The sequence below is a fragment of the Musca autumnalis genome, unplaced genomic scaffold (genome assembly GCF_047663935.1).
Source record: "Musca autumnalis isolate F117 unplaced genomic scaffold, ASM4766393v1 scaffold_3, whole genome shotgun sequence".
In the NCBI taxonomy this organism is placed as follows: domain Eukaryota; kingdom Metazoa; phylum Arthropoda; class Insecta; order Diptera; family Muscidae; genus Musca; species Musca autumnalis.
Window position 1 is genome coordinate 87,380,881 of NW_027411866.1, and position 27,364 is coordinate 87,408,244.

Sequence of the window (27,364 nt, forward strand, 5' to 3'; positions counted from 1 at the left end):
AAGCCACAGCATGGTCGATTAAATATCTCAGAAACCAATTGGCAAACTCTAGCTAAGTCGTGACAAAATAATATAAGTCGAAAATTTTCATGATTGTTGTTCCGGCTGCATTCTTTACTTTTGGTATAATGTTAAAGAACGCCTTAATTAAGTTTAATTGAAAGGTGCTTACACTTGGGAAGTTTTTGCAGTTTCTGAAACTACAATGTTCATAGATGAGAAAAATCCAAAAACAAGAAAAAAATCGCTGGATGGATTTTTAAATAAATCGCGGTCACAGTTCACATATTTAGGTGTCTTTTAGGTTTTCACGGTTTTGCTTGGTTAATGGCTGTAAAAATTCTCTACAAGATTGGCCTTTACTACTTTTTCGTAAGTTTTACAATTTTTGAGATATAGAAGTTCAAATTGGGACAATACACTGACTGTATCGCCTCCTTATAAAACAATGTCATGTATGGTGTCCTTAACTAACTTTAGTTGAAAACGGCTTAGGGATGGAGGGATTTTTAAATAAATCGCGGTCAAAGTTCACATTTTTGGGTTCATTTTAGATTTTTAGGATTTTGCTGGAAGCGGCAAGTCCTATCGAAAGGCAACTAAGGAAAATGTTGCAGCAGTGAAAATCCTCTTTAACATTTTCTTTAGTCCCATTTCGATAGGACTTGTCGCTCCCACGCAAAATCGTGAAAACCTAAAATAACCCAAAATATGTGAACTTTGATCGCGATTTATTTGATTTTTTATACCCTCCACCATAGTATGGAGGGTATATTAAGTTTGTTTTTCCGTTTGTAACGCATTGAAATACTCATTTGCGACCCTATAAAGTATATATATTCTTGATCAGGGTAAAATTCTGAGTCGATCTGTGCACGTCCTTCCGTCCGTCCGTCCGTCTGTGGTAATCACTCTAGCATCCACAAAAATGGAGATAGAACGCTGAAATTTTGGGAAACTGCGTCTTTTGTTTGCAGGCAGGTCAAGTTCGATGATGGGCTATATCGGTCCACGTTTTTCTGGAAGAAATACTGCGATGTGCAAAGTTCAGTTCGAATCGATTACTACCATTTTAGCGAAATTTTTTTCTTTACGAGATCCAAAACTTTGACCAAATCGGTTGATCCGTTCGAAACTGCGTCTTTTGTTTGCAGGCAGGTCAAGTTCGATGATGGGCTATATCGGTCCACGTTTTGGTATAGCCCCCATATAACGGTACCCCCCAATTTACGGTATTTTGCCGTTTTTAGCTACATTTTCAGACCGATTTAGCTATAATTTGACAATTAGGGTTCTAAAGTGTCAATAAACTTATATAACAAAAGTTGTGGACATAGGCCCACGTTTTGGTATAGCCCCCATATAACGGTACCCCCGATTTACGGTATTTTGACGTTTTTAGCTACATTTTCAGAATGATGTAGCTATAATTTGACATTTAGTGTTCTTATGTGTCAATAAACTTATATAACAAAAGTTGTGGACATAGGGCCACGTTTTGGTATAGCCCCCATATAACGGTACCCCCGATTTACGGTATTTTGACGTTTTTAGCTACATTTTCAGAATGATGTAGCTATAATTTGACATTTAAGGTTCTTATGTGTCAATAAACTTATATAACAAAAGTTGTGGACATAGGTCCACGTTTTGGTATAGCCCCCATATAACGGTACCCCCGATTTACGGTATTTTGACGTTTTTAGCTACATTTTCAGAATAATGTAGCTATAATTTGACATTTAGGGTTCTTATGTGTCAATAAACTTATATAACAAAAGTTGTGGACATAGGCCCACGTTTTGGTATAGCCCTCATATAACGGTACCCCCGATTTCAGGTATTTTGACGATTTAAGTCACATTTCTAGACCGAATTAGCTATAACTTGATATTTAGGGTTCTTATGTGTCAATAAACTTATATAACAAAAGTTGTGGACATAGGCCCACGTTTTGGTATAGCCCTCATATAACGGTACCACCGATTTCGGGTATTTTGACGATTTAAGTCATATTTCTAGACCGAATTAGCTATATGATATTTAGGGTTCTTAGTGACGTAAAAACTTATATTCGAAAAAATTATGAACATAGGTACATGTTTTGGTATAGCCCCATATAACGGTACCTCCCGATTTTCGTTATTTTGAGATTTTTACCTACAAGTTTTAACCGAATTAGCTGTAATTTGATATTTGACATTTGAAGTTCTTAGTGGTCACCACACCTCTTCACTAAAATTGTCTGAAATTTTGGGAAAATGCGTCTTTTGTTTGCAGGCAGGTCAAGTTCGATGATGGGCTATGTCGGTCCACATTTTGGTATAGCCCCCATATAACGGTACCCCCGATTTACGGCATTTTGACGTTTTAAGCTACATTTTCAGTCCGATTTAGCTATAAATTGACATTTAGGGTTCTTAAGTGTCAGTAAACTTATATAACAAAACCAGTGGACATAGGTCCATGTTTTGGAATAGCCCCATATAACGGTACCTCCCGATTTTCGGTATTTTGAGAATTTTACCTACAAGTTTTAACCGTAATTTGAAATTTAAAAGCAAATAAAAATTCTGCAACCAAAATTGTTCATTTAAGTTAATATTTTCGTATTTTCCGAACTAGCTGTTAATGACATTTGAAGTTCCCACGTTATGTACCGATTTTCGGTATTTTGAGGATTCTAGCTAAAATTTTTAACGGAATTAGGAGTTATTTGACATTAAAGGCTCCCATCAAAAACTGTCAACATGGGTCCATGTTTTATTATAACCCCTATTTAACGGTACCTCCCAATTTCTAGCCCACCAAAAATTGTCAACATACATAGTTAGATATAGGCACCATAAAAAAGGGCCTCCCGAATGAAGCATTTTATGTACATTATCTGACATTAAAGGCTCCCATCAAAAACTGTCAACATAGGTCCATGTTTTATTATAACCCCTATATAACGGCACCTCCCAATTTCTAGCCCACCAAAAATTGTCAACATACATAGTTAGATATAGACACCATAAAAAGGGCTTCCCGAATGAAGCATTTTATGTACATTATCTGACATTTTAACGTACCCACATAAAGTTGGGGACAGGAATGAAAATTAATTATTCCATTTTAGTTCAGAATATTTTATGGTGGAGGGTATGAAAAGTTCGGCCCGGCCGAACTTAACGCTATTTTACTTGTTTGTTTTTTTTTTACCAATGAATAGTTACTGCGCCCACAAGCCATTTTAGTTGGTCTCCTTAGTATTTAGAGCTTTGAAACATGGACTTTCCCCCTCAAAATTTGATATCGCAGTAAACAAGACTACAAATGTCAAAAAAGTCCAAAGGATCAGTCTTAAGCTGCACTTATGTTGAATTTTGAGAGGGACGTACATGAAGATGTTGGCCACACATATTCTCTTGGAACTTGTTGTACATTTGGAAACAAATTTATTTGAAGAACTGGACCGATATAATCAATTTTGGGTTCGATATATTTCTGGAAGAAATACTGCGATGTGCAAAGTTCAGTTCGAATCAATTACTACCATTTTAGCGAAATTTTTTTCTTTACGAGATCCAAAACTTTGACCAAATCGGTTGATCCGTTCGAAAGTTATCATGCGCTCCAGCCTGCCAGACAACTGAGATTCAGACGGACGGGCTGTCCGTCCAAACATATCGCTCATTTACTCAAAGAGTAGCATAAATAAAAAAACGGGTTTTTTGAGTTAGCAATTTCTATTTTTTCTACGACTTTTATTTTATCTTGTGTCAAATTTTCATGTTGATATCTCTAAAAATCAACGAGTTACAGCTTGTTTTCTAGGAGTTTGACATAAATCAACAAAAAGGTTTTTTTGGCAAGATCTGTACAAAAGATGATCCGAATAGTTATTTTATTTTTTGTGTATTAGCCTTTTTAAGTTGGGAAGTCAAATTTCATTCCGCAACTTAAAACGCGTTTTTCTCGAAACTTGATTTTTTGAAATATAAATGAGCGATATGTGCAATTATAGGGGAAAAATGTTTTTGACGAACACAAATTCATTTTTCTTCATAATTTTCTCCTCTTAATTAGCAACAAGTAAAAAAATGTTGGTGAAGACAGCGAAACAAATTTCTAATTGGCTTTCAATACATAGTCCACGAAGAACGCTTCATACATTTTGTCCAATAGACATTTTTCATGCACTTCCATTCCTACAATACTGAATATTTTTGGATTCAGGATGAGTGTAAAGCCTCGAGGCCTCAACATAGCTTGAATAAGACATAACAAATATGAAGCATATTCATTACGGAATCCGAATTTAATAGTGGAATGATGTGGCATGAAGACGTAATTCAGATTTCATTTGAAGTTTCTCCCAAAAGGAGTATACAAACAAAAAAATTGAAAAAAAAAATCTTACATAACTTGACTTGATGTACATTTTCTATACAGAAACTTCATATATATAAGATAGATATATAAGTTTTCATTTGAAATCTCCTAACATAAACAATTTAATAATTGGTTACAGTTGCTTAATACATTTTGTTCGACCAAACCATTTCGAAAGGGGGCCCGGGCCCCACGATATTAGATTGAATAATGGTTTGGAGAAGCTTATATTTTTCATTTCTCATTACATGACCCAAATAGAATGATTTTCTGGTCTTTATCGTACGTGCAACTTGGAGTTCGGCATTCATGCGTCTAAGCTCTTCCTCATTTGAGACACGATCTGTCCAGCGAATTTTTAAAATGCGACGATATATCCACATTTCAAGCGAATTTATTCTTTTTTGATCTGATGCCTTTATGGTCCAGGATTCTGCTGAATATAGTAGTACTGGCCATATGTAACATTTAACAAAACGCATTTTTGTTGGTAAGCTTATATCGTGACTGGTAAGAGTTTTTTTGTATTTAAAAAATGAATTTCGTGCCATTTCAATTCTGCACTTTATTTCTTTTGACATATCCCACTCATCGTTAATCTGGACACCAAGGTATTTAAATGTTTTTACTCTTTCTATTTCCGTATTATTTATTAACACACATTCTTTCTGCTTACAATCATAAATTTGGTCTTTTTTATGTTAATACGTAGTCCATATTCCTAACTTGTTTTCGTGAGTGCATCCAATAATCGTTGTAGCCCCGCAAAACTACTTGCTAATAATGTTGTATCGTCGGCGTAACGAATGTTATTAATAAGCGTGTGGTTTACAGCAATACCAATGTTCTTTTTAGCTATGGATTCTGCAAATATTTGTTCTGAATATATATTGAATAAAAGGGGAGACAGAACGCATCCTTGTCTTACTCCCTTTGAAATTTGAACATTGTCAGTTGTCTCATCATCCACTTTAATATTTGATAACTGATTCCAATATAAATTTTTGATGCATCTTATATCCCATTCGTCCAGCCCAATAGAAGTCAAGATATTCATCAGTTTGTCATGCTTCACCGTATCAAATGCCTTCTCATAATCCACGAAGCAAAGAAATACGTCCTTTTGAACTTCGCGACATTTTTGTATTAATACGTTCAGTCCAAGTAATGCTTCACGAGTTCCCATGCCTTCATTGAATCCAAATTGCGTCTGGCTCATATGTGCCTCACATAGTGGGTATATTCTTCTATGTATTATTTTTAGAAATATTTTCAGGGCATGACTCATTAAACTAATTAATATGAAGTCACCACACGCCTTCGCATTATTTTTCTTGGGTATTGGTATAAATGTTGATTGTAGCCAATCTTTCGGATATTCCCCTGTAACATAAATTTGGTTAAACAACTTCAATAACAGTTGTTTATTGTTGCCTTCTATTATTTTGAGTATTTCGACAGGTATATCATCAGGGCCCGGTGCCTTTTTGTCTTTCATAGATTTTATTATCGATTCTAATTCTTCCTCATTGATTAGTCTTTCTGGAAAGCCGATTTGGTGAGTATTGTTTACGAGCTGAGTTCGACTTTCGTCTGTGAATAAAGTTCTGATATATATTTCCCATACTTTTTTCTTCTACGTTATTATCATCGCAAATAAATGTGGACGTTCTTTTTGTGTAAATACCGGATGCCTCTTTCATTTTTTTGTGGAGATTGAAATCGTCGTGAAGTAGTTGTAATCTTTCAATTTCCTGGCATTCCTTGTTTATTTGTGCATTTTTTGCGGCACGGGTTGCGGTTTTGATTTCTTGATTCAATTCCCAATATTTTTCAAAGTTAATATTTTTATATTTGCTTCGTTCTTCGCGAAGTGCCCGTATTTCTTCAGTTATCCAGTCGTTCTTCTTACGTCTAGTTGTTGTTGTACCTAATACAACTTTTGACACGTTGTTGATGGATTCTTTTAAACTGTTCCATTGCTGTTCAATGTTATTTCCAACGATGTTTAGATTGTCGTTTATTTGATTTTTCATTGTTTGCCACGAAGAAGGGTCTCTAAGCCTTTCAAAATTGATTTTCTTCTGGGGATTTCTCTTCCGTGTTATCGCCAGTTTTAAACGTATTTTACAAATTAGAAGGATGTGATCTGAGGGAACGTCAGCACCGGGATATGTGGAACATCACTCACACACGAGGAATATCGCTTATTTATTAATATATAGTCAATTTGATTTCTGACTATGTTATTATTGTTGTCTTGTGGCGGCTTCCAAGTATATAATCGTCTCGGATGGAGACTAAAAATAGCGTTACTAATTTTAAACTTATGTTCTTGGCAAAATTGGATTAGCATTTCTCCTCTTTCGTTACGTTGGCCTAATCCAAATTTACCTGTAACATCAGTTGTTTCTTCCTTTCCAACTTTCGCATTAAAATCCCCCTGTATTATTGTGATATCATGGGGTTTTGTCATTGTCAATACTTTTTCCACATCACTGTAAAATTGTTCTACTTCTTCATTGTCGCCATCACATGTGGGTGCATAAACTTGTATTACGTTCAAGTTAACCGGTTTTCCGGCTATTTTGATCATCATCACCCTATCCGAAATCGGGAAGTATCCAGTCACACTGGGTGCAATGTTACGTTTAACTAAGATAGCAACGCCCTTTCTGTGGATTCCGTCAACATTGCCTGAGTGATAAACCTTTGTATTTTCAGAGAAGAACTCTGAGCTTTCAGTCCACCATGTCTCACTTATACCCAATATATCTATTTGCAGCCGTTTCATCTCGCTTATGGTGTTATCCAATTTTCCAAGCTCATATAGACTTCGAACATTCCATGTTCCGATGTTAAGTTTTGTTTTACCTCCGGGGATTCTTAGCACCCTCGTTTGGCCGGAGACTGAGGGCCGATTGTTATTTTGTGTTTCCATTTTCATTGTATGATTTTCATGGGATATTACTTTAGTGGTTTCCCGTTGCCTTCTAAAGGGTTTGGAGTTTACCGTCTCCGTATTCAGCCGCTCCACTGGAGTACAGACGCTGTTTGCAGTCGCCCAATGTGGGAACAGACACTGCCTTTTCCTTTTTTGGTTCGCCCCGCATATTTTATTTTTGCGGTACCCTTCAGTGAGCAATCGCTGACGAGCATTCCCCTATCCACCACCTGGGGAGGCGTCCGATAGGAGAAAAAAAGTGAAGAAAAACAACTCCGCACGGAACGAAAATCGTTGACCACGCCTTTTTCTTGAAATGCTGGAATCAAATAAAGTCATTGGATCCCCAGTCAAAGCTGTACCGCGGATAACCCATAAATTCCACGTTCTGTCCGATCAAACAGGCGCTGGTTTGAATCGATGAGTTAGAGCTCGCATTGTCATGATGCAGAATGGTTCGTTTTCCCTTGTTCGATTTTTTAATTTCTCAGGAGACTTCTGGCAATCAAGTTATAATGTACCACTCAGAATTAACCGTCCTACATTTCTGAAGCCATATAGTCGCCACACGGTCACTTTTGCCGATGAAACAGGAGACCATTTGCATCGAAGTGCTTCTTACATGAACAAATTTCGGTGGATTTGGCTCGCTTTCGAAGACCTAAACGGTCGATTCCTGTTTTGTCTCGGGCTCCTTAGCATAGATCCAAGATTCGTCGTCTGTGATGATCTTATAAACGTTGTTTGAAGCACAAAAAAACGTTTTTATTCACAATTCATAATTTTGCTGGATCTAACCAGAAATAAATTTTTGCAGCCAGATGTTCATGTAATATCAAATGTTAATTAGAGGAAGAAATGCCAAACGATGCCTCTTTCTCACGGTATATAACATGGCGATCTTGCATTATCCGTTCACGTACGGCTTATTTTTTTCTGGCACAACGGCCGATTTTGGGCTACCCTGACGACCTCGGGTTTTGGCTAGTGTCGGCCACGATTGAATTCATTAAACCAGTTTTTTAATAGTTCTGTTGCACTTTATCAGCATACAAACATTTAATTTGATCGATGCACTCTTGCCGTGATTATCCACGTCGAAAGTTGTGAAAAATGGTCGGACACTGTAAACAACACAACACAGGGTCGTGTGACAAACTGTCATGAGTACGTATAGACCAAAAACAGTCAAACTGTCCAACAAAATTGCAAATGGATGGATAGATTTCTTGCAGCCCTCGTATTGTCAAAAAAAATGTCTGCCCTTTTTTTATCAATTTTTGGAATTAAAACAAATGTCTTTTACATTTTATTCTTATTTAAATTTATGCATGTGTCTGACATCATGTGATTTTGGAGCTATCTGGGTACAGCTGACTATTAGGAGAACGCATTGTTTTAGTTGTTCGTCCTTTGTAATTAATTGGTTGTAATCTGTTATGGACTCGATTCCTAGCTCTGCTATGTCGTTCACAACTTTCAAGTTGTTACCATCCCTTGAGCCTTCTGGAAATTCGGAGTTAATGTTTAATCTCTTGAAAAACAAGAAGTATCACTTTTAATTACGCCATGTAGACATTTTTCTAGCAATTTCGGCTGTTGCTATTTTTTAAGTTTGGGTGGAATATTTCTGGAGAAAATTCCATCTTTGCTTTGTTAAGATTTTTGTCGCCATTAGGCTCTTTACGGTGTTCTGCACTGCTGGATCAAACAATGCCAAGCCAACAAGTTCAGGACTAAGATACCACATATGATTTATAATTTTATTATTTCCTTTTCTGATATTTGTTTGTCAATGTTTTCGTATTTCAATAGTTTTTGAATGAGGTTTAGATCTTGTGTTGATGCTAAACACATCGTAGAATATAAAAGACCGTCTGTCCCGAAAAGAATCAAGCGGCTGAAATTTGGTATTTTGTCTTCATTAAGGGTATAGTCCTTTCCACCATAAATTTATCAGTATAGGTCCACGTTTTCATACAAAAAGGGTGTACTTTTTCGGCATTTTTTAATGTTTTTGTACATTGTTCAACCGAAATGACTGAAATTTGGTATTTAGTTGTAGCGTGTTTAATTGAGGTTGGATTAATATTACCGATAATATTCACCGGCCTTATCGCTCGTGGATTGGGGTGGGATCTTGCCATTGATAAAAAACCAGTTATTAACAGTTACTAACAGTTTTAATTTCTTTATGCGTGTATAAATGACGAAAAAAGACATAGGACAGACAGTACCCATAGTCTGCAAAGAAGATGAAATAAGGATCTATTTCCGACATTGCTGGTTTATGACATGCACATTCAAAATTAACGGATTGTTGCAGAGAAAATAATATTATACAGCTAGATTCTAGATGTATAAAATTCATATTAAACATTAATAAAGCTTTGTTTTTCAAAAGCCAATAAAGAAATATATCAGCAATGTTTTAATCAAGTGAATGAGTTGCAAATTTTAAATATCAATATAATTCAAATATGTATTTTGCGGTATCGTAAATATCATAAATAACAACAATTTTATGTAAATGCAGAATGGTGTGAGTTTCCTTTTTCCTTTTTCCTTTTCTTTTCAAATAATTGAATCTATGGATGTGGATGTAAAACCGGCCAGGAAGTAGAAATTTCGGTTTGAGGAAAAACCCTTTATATTAACACGACGATATTAGAAAGATCATTAGCATCTTAAATATATATATGTGTGTGTTTTCTTTCTTTTTTCGTTTCTGAGTTTGGTCATCAAAACATCTGTGAGTGCAATGACCTGAAAGGGTTTATGCGCACACACGTATTGATGTACCTATGTTATCATCTTTGTATTTCGAAGTAAGAATTTAAAACGCGAATTTGTAATTTTCAGAACATATCAATGAAGTATACTGGTTGCAATAGTTAATAATAAATCGTAACAATTATTAAATAAAGATAAAAAATATCTATTTAAGCAATTGATTTAACCATAGACTAATGAATGTATAGACAAAGAAATACTTATGTTATGCGCGGCGTTCTGACTTAAACCAAATAACTCAAAAATTTTCGAAGACAATTTTTGCGGGTTAATTGCAAGATTTAGTACCATATTTTTATATGAGGATGTAGATCCGGACAAAGACTACCCAAATATTGTATTTTACCAGAATAAATAGTTTTAAAATTTTTTAGTTATTGTAATTTTAATACTCACTGAGAGGATTTCTTCGTCTATACATTAATTAGTCTATGGTTTAACATTAACTTCATAACCAGATCTACACCACAAATGTGTAAACGCAAAACGATCAAACAAACACAAACAAGCAGCTCCAAGGATAATTTTGAATTTTAATTGAAGTTACTCTGAATTACAAAAATTGTAAAATAGACGAAACAATTTGTTTATAAATTTTAACAAACTTTTGAATGATGCTATTGACGGATTTCCCGTTTGTTTTCTGGTTTTTTTGGTTGCACTGTTTGTGGTCTTTTGGATATGGATATAAGAGAGAGATCACTTACTTGAGAGATCACCACGTTGAAAGGCCTTTCGGGGGTAGGGGTTGTTGCCTAATATACCCACAGTAAGCTCTAAACATCGATTGCTCCAAGCATCGATTACCACTTAATTTAATGTCCTTATAGTTGGATGTGATTTTAAGGCAATTTAAATAGTTTTAGAGCAATTTTACACGGAAATAAAAGCACTCCGATTAAATTTAATGATTTTTTAAATGTTTCTCTCACTTTAGATAGATTATTGCTTCAAGTCTGAACGTTTCTACGTGATCCCCGTTTTACAAGAGAATATCAATTTTTTCTCACACCATTTTCCAACAAAAAAATAGAAAATTCTTGTAATTTCAGAAAAAATTAAATTATTTTTACGATAAATAAAAAATGATTGTACTAAGTATTAGTATCTAACTATGATATTAATCAGCGAGATCTGCAATTCACTATCCAATCGAGGATCACTGTTCTTAGACCGGTTTAAAAAACAATTTTTGTCGAAAGATTTCCCGTCGGCTTTGATGGTTATACAGCCGCTTAACACGAGTACTGATGCATGCACTTGATGAATCTCTCCGGGTACAAAAGCTTGTAGGCACAAGTTGGGGTAGAAACATACCAATGGAAAATTAGTCCTTATGCATAAGAGAGGTTTGATGTGAATGATGTGATCTTTCCAAAGCAGTAATATCCACACGGACTTATATAGTATCGCTCGTTGAAATAATCTCCAAATACATTTCAGGGACAGGATTTTCCATCACGCCGCCAAAGCAGAAGGAACTATATCCATAGATCTTTGCAAACAAACGACGACCAAATATTTCGCAAAATTAACAGGTTATCCCACAAAAACGAACAATCACCACTCTAATACGTCGAACAGCCACTTTTGGTGAAAATGACAACAAATATGTTTCAAACAAGTAAAAAAGCGTTAGGTTCGTCCGGGCCGAAATTTTCATACCCTCCACCATAAAATATTCTGAACTAAAATGGAATAATTAGTTTTCATTCCTGTCCCCAACCTTAAGTGGGTACATTAAAATGTCAGATAATGTACATAAAATGCTTCACTCGGCAGAAACTTTTATATGGTGCCTATATCTAACTATGTAAGTTGACAATATTTAGTGGGCTATACCCTCAGCTTTTAGGCTAACAAGGGTATATGGGAAATGTTGCCAATTCTTTCACATTCCATTTCCAAAAAATTTAAATTTTTCATTTCACGCTACATCAACGATTTTTGGTACATAGGTTAAGAAAAAATTCCCCAGTACAAATTCACTCGCGAGGAAATTTTTGGTTGTTGCCGACAAAAGATATCACAGTTTTACTTCTGCTTTTAAGAAATAAATATTATAGAAACGTATAACACCGTGGCGAGGATTGATGTAGACTGCAGGACTGACAAATTGTCTCATTGTGACTTATCTTATAGCTACGCAACGTGTAAGAATGGAGATCATCCCTTGTGATCTTATCTGATGGTTATGTAACGCGTTAGATTGTAGATCACCAACTGAGCGACATTATTAAATGTTCTTCTAGTTTGGTACCAATTTTTAGAAGCGGCTAATGCGTTTAGTACAGATTTATGTAATTTAGTAGTAATTAACAATAATGAGTTGTTTCACAATAGTAGTAGAATAAATTATTTACATGGTTACATGGTTGTCAGTTAAGCTTAAAATACAATAGAAATGAGGAATAGTTATAAATTCAAAATGACAGGTGTAGAAATGCTTTTAAACTGTTACTACTGAAATGTAGATGGCTTAAAACTGTAATTACTAACAGATGGATTGCTTCAGTCTCCTCTTCTGATGCTGAAAGCGTCCAGATGAAGCATCAGAAATTACGGATCGCTGAAGTTCCATCAGGATTTTTGAATCTGCTAAGGGTGGACTGCATCCTTCCTTTGGAGTAAAACTGCATCGTACACGTACATTGTTGGTGATTCATCAACCTTCTTTTATCAACATGGTTCATTCTTCATTTTGCAGGAGTGAAGGGGAATAACTAAGGACAGAGGTGGAGGTATGATTTGCCTCCCCCTGGAGTAAAACTACATCGTACAAGTACATTGTTGGTGATCTATCAAGCTTCTTCTTCAACAGGCATTTTCTACTTGTGCGTCATCTTTGGAATCGAATGCGGCAATTGTTCCAAGAATTACTCATCAATATGGTTGGGTTTGGTGTTGTCCTCGGCTATTATTCACATATTATGGTTAGAGTGGTCGTGATACATGGCCCCACGTTGGGCGCCATTATAACAATCTGGTGTAGATTGTGCAGGAAAACACAGACGAGGATTGATGTTGACTGCCGAGGAGCTCTTTGTCTCATTGTGATTTTATCTGATAGTTACATAACGTGTTAGAATGGAGATCACCCCTTGTGATCTTATCTGATGGCTATGAAATGCGTTAGATTGTAGATCAACAAATGAGCGACTTTATTGAATTTCCAACTGCTCAGGTACTAATTTTGAGAAGTGAATGATACATCTAGAACAGAGTTATGTAATTTAGTAGTAATCTATATATATAAAAAAGGATGATGTTAGTTACTACGCTTATAACTCAAGAATGGCTGAACAGATTTTGACAATTCGCACCAATTCGGAATGTTCTCATGGCAGAAAAGGATAAAACCTAAAAGAATCGCGGAAATTTGCAAAAATATTTTTTCAATAAAGTCAATTTTTCCACAAATTTCTATCGAGCTTCGCGGTTGCAGTAAATCTTGGCACTTATTTGGACAGTTTTTGGCGAAAATTGTATTTGCACCTACTGTGAGGGTCCATTGTACGCCTCAGTTTTGTCAATTTTTTAAAAGTTGTATAGACATTTTTATTCACAATCAAATCAATTTTCATTTATTTTCAAGCGTCTTTTTAGGAAATTAACAGCGAAAAATGGTTAAAAGGGCTTAGTTTAGAGTTTGTAAAGATTATTGGTGGTTTCGGTCAGATACCGATTGAAAAGACTAAGATGATAATGCCAAAAGTGGTTTCCAGAGTTTTGAGGAAGACGTACAAATCCACAAAATTGGTGGGTTAATTGAAACATCAAGAGCTCCGAGGTAATTTCATTGAAGATGTGGCATATATGTATACTTTTAAACCGTAGGTAAAAACATCTTCGAAAGATAAACTTCCGATGTATGCGGTATAATATTTAAGCTGTACCAGATATATTTTGATACTGTTTAGATTCTGTCATGATACAAAAAAAATTATTCCCCCACTGTAAAAGGAGTATGAATTCAATCAATTTAGTTCCCGCAGAGCTGGAAGGCAATTACAAACGGCGAAATTAAATATAGGTTGACCAAGTAATCGACAACAGTCACGTGTTAGTGTGACAAGACTTCAAGCATCCGAAACACACAAAGAACGCAACTAATAGAAAAGCTCTGTCCATGTTACCAGAGCCATTGCATCTAATACCGAATTTGCAGTGCAAATAGAATTCGGGAGATCACATTATATAGAGAAGTCAGAAAAAATAAGTAAAAAAGCGTTAAATAGAGAAGTTAGAAAAAATAAGTAAAAAAGCGTTAAGTTCGGCCGGGCCGAACTTTTTATACCCTCACCATAAAATATTCTGAACTAAAACGGAATAATAATATTCTTTCCTGTTCACAATTTTAGACGAAGATATTTTGTGACCTCTGATACCTAAATAAGGTAAAAAACATAAAAAATGCATTCAATCGGTAAGGAACCTTATATGGGGCTATATCAAAGTGAAAATCGGGAGGTACAGTTATATAGGAGGCTATACCTAAACATGGACCTATGTTGACAGTTTTTGGTGGAGATATTTTGTGATTACTAGAAACCTCAACGGTATAATTACAGGTAGTTCGATCAAAAATTTTAGCTAAGATACTCAAAATACCAAAAATCGGGAGGTACGTAATATAGGGGGGCTATACCAAAACATGGACCTATGTTGACGGTTTTGGTGGAGATGTTTTGTGACCACTGGGAACCCCAAACGTGAAATTACAGGTAGTTCGGTCAAAAAATTTAGTTAAAATCCCCAAAATACCGAAAAAGTGTTCCGATATAAGATGGGTTATATCGGAACACTTTTTCGGTATTTTGGGGAACTTGACCTGCCTATGGAAAAAAGACGCTCGGGTGCAAAAATATAGCACTCTAGCTCAATTATTGCGAACGCTAGAGTGATTACAAGAGATGGACAGACAGACGGTCATGGCTAGATCGTCTTAGAATTTTATCCTGATCAAGAATATATGTGCAAATGATTAATTCGATGTGTTACAAACAGAAAAACAAACTAAATATACCCTCCATACTATGGTGGAGGGTATAAAAAAGACGAAGGAGGTTACCTGATAACGATCGGATCAAAATGGGTAAATAGGTTAAAATGGGTTAATTGATTAAAACGCAAATTTAAATAAGCACTATATTCAGCATTAAATTCAAATTCATATTAAATTGCTTGAGTGAAATATCGTGTTCAGTGGTGGAAACAAGAATTGCAGAAAACCATCGATTATGAAACGAGTAGGGCGTTATGATATTTTTTTGCTTCAACTGCGCTACCAAATATTTTTATTTACATCGCAAAACGTGTTATTTGCTTAAAAAATATATCTTCGTCCCGATTTAGAGATACCTAATTTTTTTCGCGGCTATTGTCAGTTTATAGAAGAGAGAGTCGAGAGCATAATTTAATTTTCTCAAAGTGGATACAATTTTTGACCGCATCCGGTTTCAGTGTCGCCATGAAAATTTGCATCGCTGTACTCGTACATATATCTATATCAAGGCGATCAATCAAGAACCGTGGATGTAGTATCACACACTATTGGAATGTAGCTGCCATAAAATACGCTATATTTTCAAAAACAATTCAGCATAATTTAATGACAGACGCAGATCAAATTTTAAAAAGTTATACATTGGTAAGATGATCTTCATTTAGTTGGTTTCTACTTTTACCTTGATAGGAAAATTGTGAAAAGCGTGGTTTAATCACAAATCGAGAGAAAACAAAAAAGACAAGTCGGCTTCAACTCATTCTTTAATATAAATATGGCAACAGCTTCCACGCAAATTAACTTTTAAGGCCAATATTTTTTGCCAAGTCTAAAAACATTTCATTTTATCCAAAAGCATTTAATTTGTATAATATACAACCAAAAATTCGCGAGTTAAACCTTGGCTTTAACTATGTTAAATTTTCAAAAATATTGACCATATACACTTTGATACTACCAAAATTGTGCCTCAAACAATTTGGAGTCCATCAGTACGTCTGTCTGTATGGCTGGTGCGCACGATAACACTTGACCGGATCAACAGATTTCGTTCAAAATTTGGCTCTCCTAATATTTTGTCCAAACTTAGATCAAGTTCGAAGATGGGTCATATGGGTCCTCTCCCTCGGGTACTTTCCCCACAAAATTTCCACATTTTTCGCAAAAATTTCGCAAGATAACTCTCGAAGGGGCTAACCGGTTGAATCCATACTTGGCATATCATACTATTTCTACCAGACATAGATCAAGTGCGAAAAGGGACTATGGGTCAACTCCTTCTGGTACCTGCCACACAAAATTTCAGATAAGTGCAGTTTAAAACCTGCTCTCGAATAGTTTTCATTTTTTGCAACAGGTTGTTTTCGGGTCTCTCGCGGTTCAAGTTTTTTTTCAGGGACAAGTCCATACTTCCTGAGAAAATGGCATGAAAGCTGTAAAAACCCTCTACTGCCATTTGTAGAGGCTAGGGCGCAGAACAACATTCGAGCAGGATAGAGGATTTGTCCAAATTTGGATATCGTAATATTTCTGCGAATCTTAGTTTAAAGTCGATTCTTTGGAATTTTTGGAAAAATTCTGGAAACCCCTTAAATACAAAATTTTGGTGAAACCGATTTTTGTTGTATAACCGGTATTCGATCATTTTTCAGATTAAAGGCTGAGAGTATATCTGTGCCTGCCAAGCCAACTGATATTTTTATTTGTTTCAATACCCTCCGATCAAAGACTAAATTATACACTTACCCCCATTATTACAAGTCTTCTTTTGTTATAGATTGGATTTACCGAACAGATTTGTAGCGTTCAGGTTAACTCAAAGTTAAAAGTGATGATTGAATTCCAAGGGGGAGCTTCTTGGTATTACCTTTCAATGTAAAAATTATATTTTTAATGCTTCCAAATTGGTTTATTTTGCGTTTTCAAATTCATCAGATAGTAAAAGAACACATATAATAATGGCCCTTAGTTTACTAAATCCACCTAAGAAAATTTTATGGGAGTGGTTCCATAGGATTCAATAATTTCCCTGTATCTCATTATTTAAAAATGAAGTCGTAAGAGATCAGATCTTTTCTACAGCATAAAACCAATTTCATGAATGCTAAATACAATCCGTCAAACATCGGATCTTTTTTTTCAACATTTGGCTGAAGATGCTGAAAAAATTACATCTTTGGCATCGAACATTGGAAATCTTCATGTTGGTCTTAATAACATTTTAATCCCTTTAACATTGATTGTGCCCTCATATAACAATTACTGCCGACATGTTCCCGTTTTCAAGGTTTACATCTAAAATATCTAAACTGAAACTAAAATTGATACCTTACTTTTTTATTTAAATAAAATCAAACATCCGACGCAACGATATCATCCCTTACACTTGATGCACGTTTTTGTTGTCCTATGTTCGAGTTATGTATTGTGTCGATTTCTACACATGTTTGTTTTTGTTTTGTCTTTGTCGTTGTTTTTTTTTCGTTTGTCTGTTTGTTGTTCGCTTTGATTGTTATTGGTAGTTGCGGAATGGTGATGCACTGAGCTTTGGTTTCGTAAAAATGTTGCGCGCCAAAATTTGCCTTTACGACGAATTCATGTTGCCAACGAGATACTACGTGTAAGGATCTTTATTGTGGGGGTGGTTTCCAGAACATTGGTGGTTTTGTATTATGGTCTTATTTCCATGCTTTGGTTACTTTTGTTGTTGTTCGTTTTGTTGGTAGTGCCTGTGGCTGCATCCATCCGCATACTCCCACAAACGACGATTGGGGTGGTAATGGTGGTTGGCTGCTGGCTGACAATTCAGTTCAGTTTCAGATTAACACTTTACAGTGCTTCCTTGTACCTTGTTGGTTGATGCTTGACTGTTGGTTGCGCCTTCGTACCGGTGGTGTTTGTTGCTTCGCGCACTTCTTCCGTTCGTTAGAATAAGTATTTTTTAATAATTTTAAATAGCCGTAGACTTTTGCCAACGATTCATTTGATTTTAAACTGTCATCAGCATCAGTTGTCGTGCGGACGCTTTGGTTTGTTCGTTACATAGCTTTGGCGCGTAATCTCGATTAAAAGTCAGTGAATCAGATAAGAAATCATTAATTGATTTTTATGCCGGCGTTGCATATTTAATTTAACGCACGTTTGGATTCGATATTTTAACAAAGGAAATAATACACCATTGAGTGATTTTAAGCATTAAAACGAATGCATCAAGTGAATAATGTGAGTTCTGCAGGATATGTGATTGTGATAAATGCAAAAAGGATTAAATGAAGAAGTGCAAAAGTATTTGCAGTGCCGTCGGATTCTATGAGATACAAAAAATAGTATTATTTTAAACTTGTTGATGTTAATTAGTTTCTGCTCATATCTTGTAAAATTTTTGAAAGTTATTTGGAAAAAATGGTAAAATCTTCAGGTTGTTGAAGGTTAGTGTTTAAGTTTAAAGTTTCTAAGTTACGTTTTTAATAAATATTCAAATATGTTTCAGACCGATTTCGTAAAAGTATTTCCTTAAATTTATCTAAAAAACAGGAAAGCAAAACTTGGTCGACCTACTCGTAGACCACTTCCCCTGTGCATGAGAAATTACATAAATTTTTTCGTAAAGTGTTTATATTGAATATCAATTAGCTACATTGCATCTAGTCGTTTGTTTACAATATCTTTATATTGTTCACAGTAGATCCCTTTTAAGTTTGTTCCTGAAATGGTTTTATGGCTATGAAATATAACTATATCAAATGTCTACACCATTCTTATGGCATTACGTCAAACGTTTTTGCCTCTTGAGGATGAATACCCAAATTTTGATCACAAAATAGAAACATTTCTGAGGCCTAATTTTGTGTTTACCAAATAAAAATTATATTCAAGCGGAAGATATGACCTCTTAAAAAGGATAAAAAATAACTGTTTTGAAAGGACTTTCGAACACATAACATACTTTGAAAGAAGGATTGACATTTTACTATAAAAACTTTATACTTTATAAAGTTCGAAATTTATCCTCGAACAGAACTCAGACTCTTCTTAAGCCTAATATTTTGGACTTTTGTAGGGGAGGTGCGAAAAAATTGGATCGATATACTCCATCTTCGTATTTGATATAAGTTGGGAAGAATAATTACGATGTACAAAGATTGGACAAAATCTAGGTCTTGGTGACCGTAGGGCTTTTACAGCTTTAGGGTAATTATCTCAGGAAATATGGACTTATATATTAATATGAGACACGCGAACTTCCTGTTGTAAAAAATTCAAAACGATCCTAGATACATACAGGTTCCCGAAGAAGTGGACCGATATTGTCCATATTCGAACCTGTAGTGGGATTCTGTAACTCATTTTTGCTGTTATCGATAATTGTCGGTAAAATTAAAATGCTTATAATTTCGATAATTAACGAAATTTTTCGGTAAGTTAACGACGAATAAAAAGTAGTCGCTAGCCTCTACCGACACAAACAGTGATGCCAACTTTTCTTTATGTTTTTAGTCATAATTTTGCGATATTAATTTTACCGATTTTTGTCGGTAACAGCAAAAATGAGTTACAGAATCCCACAACTGATCTGTCTCTGGAAGAAATATTGCAGTGTTCAAAGTTTGGACCAAATTGGTTACTCCATCCGAAAGATATCGAACGTACCATTTTAGTGAAACATTTTGAACTTTTGGATTTCCAATTTGAACTAAGTTTGGACAAAATATTGCGAGATCCAAATTTGGGCGCAATCATTGATCCGTTCGATGATTATCGTGTGTTCCAACCAGAGTTACAGACTGTCGAACAAATTGTCTGAAACGGATTTCGTCCAAACATACTTGGGATGCAAAACCATTATTTCGATGAGGAACATTTGGGTCGTATCAAAGTGTGTACGAGCCTAAAGGCTCAGGGTATAATTATGAAAAATTTTCTTTATCCGCTGAAAATGTCAAAGAGATGGTCCTTCCGTACAGAATTGGTAACCAACAAAACAACAAATAAAAATATCTGAAATCGGTTAGTACCATCATAAAATATGGACCTATGTCCACAGTTTTTGATAGAGAACTTTTCTAACCACTTCTAACCCTAAATGTTAAGTTACATCCAATTTCAGAGCAAAACGTCGATAAAATCTTCAAAATATGTACCTGAAACCGGGACGTACCTTTATAGGGGTCTATTCTAAAACATCGACTTATGTATGTACATATGCCCATATTTTTGCTGGAGAAGTTTTTTGACCACTATGAACTCTAATTGCCAAATTACATTTGGGCCAAAAACGTCGATAAAAATTCAAAATCCTATACCCCCATTATTATAAGTATTCTTTTGTTATAGTTTGGGTTTACCGAAGAGATTTATAGCGTTCCGGTTAACTTGAAGTTAAAAGTGATGATTGAGTTTCAAGAAAAAGTTACTCGGCATCTATTTTCAATGTAAAAATTGTATTTTTAATGCCTCCAAATTGGTTTATTTTGCGTTTTCATATCCATCAGATAGTAAAAGAACACATATAATAATGGCCCATAGTCTTTGTTTTAATATTTTATTAAAACGATTTTAATTTATTAGTGGGAAAAAATTGGCGATGTTTACCACCAGTGGTACCGCTATATGGGCTATTCCAAAAAGTGGACCTATGTGCATAATTTTTAGTTGAGACTACTTCAAACCGTAAATTCCAAATTACATACAGTTTGGTTCGATTACGATGATAAAAACTTTAAAGTGTCTGAAATCGCACCCCTAGTACCAAATTACACCCAAATTCAACCGAAAATGTCAATAAAAACTTCAAAATACATGAAATAGGACGGTTCCGTTTTATAGGGCTACTAGCAAAGTGCCCGCCACTTCGTATGCGGAAACGAAATAAAAAACAACAACAAACAATATTTAATATCGAAATGATGAACTCTGAAAATGTTGTTGTACTACTACTTTTTTAATTGATATGTAATTTCATTTAAGTACTATTCGTAACACTTTAGTTAGATTTTCATAAAAAATTAGTCGTATCTCACCCCTGCAAATTAACATCGAAGTAATTCAATTTATGGCTTTCTGTACTCAGGGTCCAAAAACGTTCTTGCAAAAAAAATGTCGCATAGGTATACGTTTCCAGATGTACTTTCTAAAATTTATGTTGAAAAATAAAAACCGCATTCGCGTTCATATAAAACCAATGGTGCAATATTCAATACAATTTTTTAAACCCAGGACCTTATCTCAAATTGTACAGTTTTATCCCTACTTGTTGGACCAATGCCTATGACATTACATGTAGAAATATGCCATACATTTTTAGTGTGAATTTTCATAACCATTCTGATCTAATCCCTGCATTCACCCTCATGACAAATTTCAGAGTGCTGGATTTACCCATTCATTCAATACCACTGCTTAAATATTTAGTGCAATTTAGTAATTCTAAAACACCTATTATATATTACCCTTTAGAACTTTGTGTACGCTAACCAAATTTCATTATTCCAGCTCTTTCCGTCCACCCAAATAATAGTTGTACCAAATTTAGTACAGTTGTACCGAATTTAGTACCACATAGTACTTTTTGTACCCATAAGTACGAATTTTCAAAACCACTTCCATTCTACACTCCAACAGTAACCTCAATTCCAAATTTCATTATTCCAGCTCTAAGCGACCACCCAAATAATAGTTGTACCAAATTTAGTACTATTTAGTCATTTTTGTACCTATAAGTACGAATTTTCAAAACTACTTTCCACACCAATAGTAACCTTAATTCAAAATATTTGGATTCTATTCCTTTCGCCCAAAACCAAATTGTACAAAATTTAGTACCATTTAGTACGTTTCGTACACATGTGTGCACCTTTCCAAAACCACCTTCTTATGTCAACCGTACTTGTCATCCTTGATTCTTACTCCTAATTTCAACTTTTAAGCTTTGTCCGTTCACAAAATACGAATTGGTACCAAATTTATTACATTTTAGTACTTTTGGTACACTTATATTTCGTATATCCAGCCGTTTAGCCTGTGAGTGATTGAGTCATCATTACTCAACTCTTTTGTAAGTATAGATCCTAAAACGTGGACCTATGACAACCATTTTTAGTGGAGACAATTTTTGACAACTAGGAACCCTAAATGCCAAATTACACCTATATTGAAGCACAAAAGTCGATAAAATCTTCACAATACCAGAAATCGGGCGATACCGTGACATGGGGGATATACCCAAATGCGGGCCTAGCTATACATTTTTTAATGTAGACAACTTTTTGACAACTAGAAACCGTAAATGCAAAATAACAGCCAATGTAGATAAAAACTTTTAAATACCTGCAATTGTGCGGTACCGTTATATAGGGGGCTTTACCCAAACGTGGACTTATGTAGACATTTTTGTGTGTTTTCTTGCATCTGTAAACACAAAATCCCAAATAACAACCAAATGCAGCTAATACCTTCATTATATTGGGTTCTATACCATAGGAGGACCTATATAACCTATTATTTGTAGTTTTCGTTTAACCTCTGTAAACACAAAGTCCCAAATTACAACCAATTTGGAATTCAAATGGCACTAACACCTTTAAAATTCCTTATAGCGTCGCTTTGTACGGGGAATATGCCAAAACATGGACTTATAAGGCCCATTTGCAATACCAAAAGTTCCACGGACCTACAATAGATTTCACCAAAATTGTATCCACCTACTTCAATTACTTCGGACGCAAGATTGGTTTCCACAGACTTACATCGATGTAGAATTCCATGCTGATTAAGAATATATAAATTTTGTGGGATTCAAAATGATTATTTCGGGGAGTTACAAACGGAATTAATATACCCTCCATTATATGGTAGAGGGTAAAAAATACTGACTTTAAACCATTTACTTGATCCGTGATCCTTCCTACACTATGCGGATAGCTCGAATTAGAGAAAATACTAAATGATTCTGAATTTAACTCATTTTGAAGCCAAACTATTATCGGAACTTCACCTTTTCCATTCGGCGTATCAGGTAGTCTCTGCTCGTTGTGGAAAGTAGGGTTGCACTTTTAAGTTTATTTAGACAAACTATCCTTTTAATTCAGCTCTATAGTTGAACTAGGTCGTTCTTTGTTTAGTAGATCAATAGTTCGTCAGCTTTCTTTTTAATTTGATCGTTTGTTCGCGCCAGCGCACAGTGGAAAAAAATACCGATCTAGCGCGCCAAAAGTCAAAAAAATCACATACGCCAATTTAAAAATTATTATTGCAGTATTAATCTAAGGTATCCACAGAATGCAACGGCTATTAAAATAATTTATTTTGCATCAGTCTAAGCGTAATAACGGTCCATTTTTGGTTGACATTTTTTGAACTAGTTTTCATAATATAGTTTACTAGTAAATTTATGATCGTCGCATGCACTCTTCCTACAAAGTTATTTTAAAGCTTTACTGAATTTAACATTTCGTGAAGAAGGTGATTTAAAAAATGTTAAATATAAGATGTTATTTATTGCAACTCGGAGTTTACACTTAAAACATGTGACATCCGATTTTTTTCCAAATTGTGCACTTTGTTAAAGCTATTACTAAGGAGTGTCGAGGGATGGCGCGTAGATTTTTTATTTTATTTTTAGTACACATAGTTCTTAACCAATTTGTAAAATTTTAGCTGCAACAAACTGCAACATTTTATTTTATTACTATTTTTATTAATAGTATTTTTTATGTAAAAATGCTGAAATTAGGGCGGTACCTTTCTATGGGGGGCATATCAATGCGTGTACCTGTGTCGAAAATTCTCTGTCGGAATATTTTATACCACCAACGAAGACTAAATGTCAACTTTCAGCTATTTCGGTTGGATAATGTGGCTAAAACCTCAAAAATTACCGAAATCGGTGGTACCGGCCTATGGGGGCTATATGAAAACGTGTACCTATACCGAAAATGTTTATAGGAGTGTATGCATAACCCCCACGGAGACTAAATACCAAATCCTAGCCGTTTCGGTTGGATAATGTGATAGAAATCTTTAAAATACCGAAAATCGATAGGTACCATTCTACGGTAAAAATACAAATTTACCAAATATATTAATAAATGAATAAAATTATCAATTTATAGCTGTTGACATCGAATTTATGGACAAACATGCAATAAAACATAGATTTGTACTTTTGGCGCGCTAAATAGGTACTTTTTTCCACTGTGCAGCGTTCAGTTCATTATTTGTTTTCCGTTTTGGTCCAAAATAAGATGTTGGTAACATATTTTTTAATTAAATGTGTTTTGTTTAATATAATATCCATAAATAACATTTAAACGAAATTGTACCAGATTAGAACATAGTTCAAACATGTGATATACGAACTGAAAAGAACGATTACACTGTGCAACATTTTTGAGGTAATAGCATGAAACAACTTCCGCCGAGCATTTTATGAAAAACCCTATTTACGTTTTGTTAGATCGCACAGTGGTCCCACTTGTATGGGAAGGTGCGACAAGAATATTTGTAATCGTCGGATCACTCTGATTTTTTCAGTATAATAAGTAAAAAATACTTTAGCCAAAAAATCATTAATATGGGTCCAGTTTTTCCTATAGCCCCCATGTAGCGGTACCACCCGATTTAAGCTATTTTGAAGCTTTCATCTACATTTTTGGCCCTAATTGGCTGTACTTTGGTATTTAGGGTTCCCAATGGTCTAAAACCTTCTGCACCAAAAATTGTGGTATTAGGTCCAGGTTTCAGTATAGCTCTCATATTACGATACCTCCCGATTTCAGGTATTTTGAAGATTTTATCAACATTTTCGGCCCGAATTGGTTGTAATTTGCCATTTGGAGTTCTCAATGATCAAAAACCTTGTGCGCCAAAAATTGTACCTACCTATTTCAGTTATTTTGTGGTTTTTATCTACATTTTCGGTTCGAATTGGTTGTAACTTGGTATTTGGAGTTCTTAGTGGTCAAAAAACGTCTCCGACTGGTATCGTGGACAGGAAAGGAAACAAATTATTCCATTTGAGGTCAGAATATTTCATGGTAGGGGATATAATAAAGTTCGGTGCGACCTAACTTTACATTTTTACTTGTTTTTCATATAATATGTAGCATCATACATATATCAAAAATATACAAATTTAAAAAAAAAATACACTCATAAGTAGATCCCAAAAGAAAAATGTCTAAATCTCTAAAAAAACCAAAACGAACAATTAAAACACAAAACAAAGAAGAAACTGAGAATACAGTAATACGGCATATTCACTGAAATGAACAGAGGCATCGTCAATATTTTTAATTTCACACACGGAAATGCAAATACATATATGCAGCTGGAACCAAATGTTTTGTAAAATTGGCACTATTTTGAACATTCTTCAATAAATTTGGAGAGTTTCGAAGGATGGCGAAGTTAGTAAAACTCAACTTCAATTTTTAGGACTTGGAAAAAAATCCACAAAAAAGTATGTGATTTCCAGCACATTTTATGCGAATAATGTGTACAAATTTTTATGTAAAAGTAATTAGAAAGCCATGTACTAAAACTTCCATTTCGAAAAAAAAATAATTTTATCCTTTCAATTTGGAGTTACTTGCCTTGTAAGAAGTCACAACCTTACTGATATTTTTAAAGTTTTTAAGAGATCATACGTAAATGTCAATTTCTTCTGTTTTGTTGTGTTAAATACCGTTATAAATTACAAAAACAGTGCTGGAATATTAAAATATAATATGTTTAGAGACAATTCGCTGAATTGTTGAAGAGATTTGCTAATATAGATTTTTCGATTTTTATCGCTGGTTGGGACCAGTGTGGATCGGTTCGAATTTGATGGCCCTATCTAAACATGGTTAAACATTGACATTTTAAAGCAAATCGGGGCTATATCTCTGAAACCACTTGTAGAAATATAAGAATTAAATGCCAATGTGGACATTGTTAAAAAAAATTGTTTGTAGAAGGTATGAAATACTGCATAAATAACTTGATATTAGTACTTTTGAGTTTCAGAATGATTTATTGTGGGCATTATTTAGAAAATTTTTGCTAAAGGCTACTTCGCTGTTACGGACCAGAATTCCAGAAATTATGCGAACTTTTCTATATTTTTCATAGTTCGTTTATTTGACACTTAAGTTCTACAACTTTATGATTAGGGTTACAATATTGCTGTTCCAGTCTTCAGCAATATTGCTGAAAAAGCAAAGCCATCAAATCCAAACCCGATCTCAAAACACAAAACCCAATTAAGGTTTTCACAGTCTCAATATGTACTTTCAGAAAATGCCCACTAGAAGTTGTTTGCAATACCAGTATTGCACAGTGTTATTGTCATCCGCTCTTTTAATGAACGACTTCGATTGATGTAGTTCGGTCTTTTTTTCAGTGAGTAGTTCAGCTGAAAATTGATAAAGTCTAGGTACATAATTGACCATCATATTGTTGGTCAAAGACGGCTGTTATGGCTCCCAATGTTCGACCGATTATTGACATAAGATCATTTGGGTAAGCAAGTTACATGTTTTTTTGTGTATATCGTGATATACACCAAGATTGCCACCTTCATTGAAACCTACCTTGGCATAGAACGGCCCAGGAAGTTTTTGTTTAAATTTAACTGGAGATGTTGTAACTTCAAAAGTTATCCTGCGTAATGGTATTAATTCTAAAGAGAAATCTTAGACTGGCATGGCATATGTTCAAATTTTGGAATAAACTGATGGACACATTTTATAAACATGTTACCACGGAGTTAAATAGTTCGCCTTTAATAACCATAATAAAAAACAAGTGAGAAAAGGCTATAGTCGGTACGGGGCCGACTATGTGATACCCTACATCACTAACTCTGTGAATAATCTTTTCACTCGAAAACATTTATTTTATGGAGATACGAAAGTTTTCACCTATCTGGCTTTTATACCAAATGACTTAAGGCGAACTGAACCAAAATAATTAATATTTAATTTTATATTTGACATCACCAACATCAATAGGCTTCTATCTCTGTGATCGTGATGATCCGATCAAAATTTCGACCTGTAGTGTGATTGCAGAAAAAGAGAAAAAAGGGATGCATTAACGACTATTGCGATATCTCTATTATTTGACTACCTACGCCAAACTACTTTGCATAATTTCAAAGATGGGATTTTCTACTTTCATAGTCAGAATTTGCTTTTAGAAGGTCCCCAATCAAAGGTGTGATATCCGTCATTATTATTAAAATCGCAAAAATGAGAAGTTGG

General features: G+C 34.8%; 1 protein-coding gene across 2 annotated transcripts in view; it reads left to right on the forward strand.

Annotated features, from left to right (window-relative positions):
• Window positions 1-17,950: 17,950 nt before the first annotated feature.
• The window catches only part of LOC141396770 (uncharacterized), a 39,167-nt gene continuing 29,753 nt past the window's right edge, over window positions 17,951-27,364 (forward strand). The window contains exon 1 of one of the 2 annotated variants that reach the window (XM_073972408.1): window positions 17,951-18,341. The gene's annotated coding sequence lies outside the window, so the exon portion shown is untranslated. Of the gene's footprint in view, window positions 18,548-27,364 lie in introns of both variants that reach the window. The other variant, XM_073972409.1, reaches the window with a different exon arrangement.